Raw genomic sequence first — 1,580 nt, 5'->3', positions numbered from 1 at the left:
TGGAACTTACAGTTTCTCTCAGAAAAGCCAGGAGAATAGCCAGAGGGCAAAGTTGAAACAGAGAAAAAGGTTACATTCACACTTTTATTTTAAATTTCTGACAGGCTCAGCAACCTGAGGTCCCTGTCTAGAGCTTTTGTTGTTGTTTGTTTGCTTTTCCTTAAGGGGCTTTCCTCTGTCCTGTTCCTGTTTCCTTGGCCCACAGCCATATTCAGTTCTACTTGGCCCTGGGACTTTACTCGCTTACTAGTAAAAAGGCCCCTACAGTTACCAGGGCCCCAGTGCCATGGCTCCCATCAGCTCTGTTCTCACTGTTGCCCACTTCCCCTTCAACAGATGCCGAGCCTCCTCCAGGGCCCCGTCTCCATATATAACTGTGAATTCCACCCAGCCACCACTGCTACAGATCCAGTCACCTAGCTGTGTCACTAGGTAGGCTACTGTCCATTCCTGCGTGTGTTCCACCAGTGGTTCTATCTCTTTGTTGACACTTTAAGCACATAGTGAGGCCTCAAAAACAAAGAAGGCCACAAGGCAGCCCCAGTTGGGGCCCCTTTGGAAAAGTTCATCAGAGACCTGGGTGAAGCGTTGCTGGGAAGAGCCCGAGGTGGCAGACTTTGTAAGTTACAACCTTTCTGCCTCAGTTCATAGCCCACAAAGTCTGCCACCAGAGCCTGTGTGCCGGAGGCTGAGGTTGGGGTTGTCATTCTCCCAGTCAGCTTGGACCCTTCAGCCACAAGAACTGAATACAATAATCAGTTATATATATATTTTCCAATAATTTACAATAAACATGATAAAATATTATAAATAATTATATTAATATCTGCAAACACCAACTAAAAATAGATGTTAAAGTGGCTTACCTCTGGTGTAGTGATCATCAGTCAGTCTACTGAGGGCTCTAGGTTCTCTGGAGGCCCAGAACGTTTTCAGGGGGCACCTCCCCTCAGAGGGACCACAGCCTGCCTCCTGGAGGTCGCCTGAGGATTGGTGTAATATGTACTCCTCACCAGAGTTTGACTTTGGTTTTTTTTTTTTTTAATCGAGTGCTAACATTTTATCTTAAAACTCTTTGTAACATGAAAACCTTAATTTTAGTGCCAAAAAGAGGAACAGTTGTAACAGACTCTGTAATAACTCTTTAATTGCCAGGAAAAGTGGGTTTCAAAGCACACTGCTAGATGGACCTAAATTCTAAATCAAAACTATATAGTAAAGTACAACTCCCACCCGGAAGACAATGTTGGAGGCAGTGGGAGACATAGAGGATATAAGAGAGAGAGAAGATAAAAAGGCTAATAATTTACTCAAATAATTTGGCAGGGTGAGGCAGGGAGAAAGAGTTGATCTTTCACCTGAGGCTGAGAAATTCTCAGCGGCCACCCCCTTGGTGAAAAGCAGCTCTTGTGTCCCAGCCACAACCAGTGTCTATAGCCTGAGTCAAAACAAACTGCACAATTTTGAAAAGAATTCTAACATGTTGAAAGCACACAAAAGAATTTCAAATGTAATAATTTTACCAAGAAAAAGAAGAGGAAAACCACAGAGGTCTCTCCTGGATTGAGACCTAAGAGAGT

At 43.9% G+C, this 1,580-nt stretch overlaps 1 pseudogene; it reads right to left on the bottom strand.

Moving 5' to 3' along the window:
* Nucleotides 1-267: 267 nt before the first annotated feature.
* LOC111723139 lies at nucleotides 268-707 on the bottom strand (annotated as a pseudogene).
* Nucleotides 708-1,580: the final 873 nt, after the last annotated feature.

This window comes from Otolemur garnettii, unplaced genomic scaffold, assembly GCF_000181295.1.
Source record: "Otolemur garnettii isolate 467f Iridium unplaced genomic scaffold, OtoGar3 scaffold00008, whole genome shotgun sequence".
Taxonomy (NCBI): Eukaryota; Metazoa; Chordata; class Mammalia; order Primates; family Galagidae; genus Otolemur; species Otolemur garnettii.
Note: the sequence above shows the minus strand (reverse complement) of the source record. Positions and strands in the feature narration are given on the sequence as shown.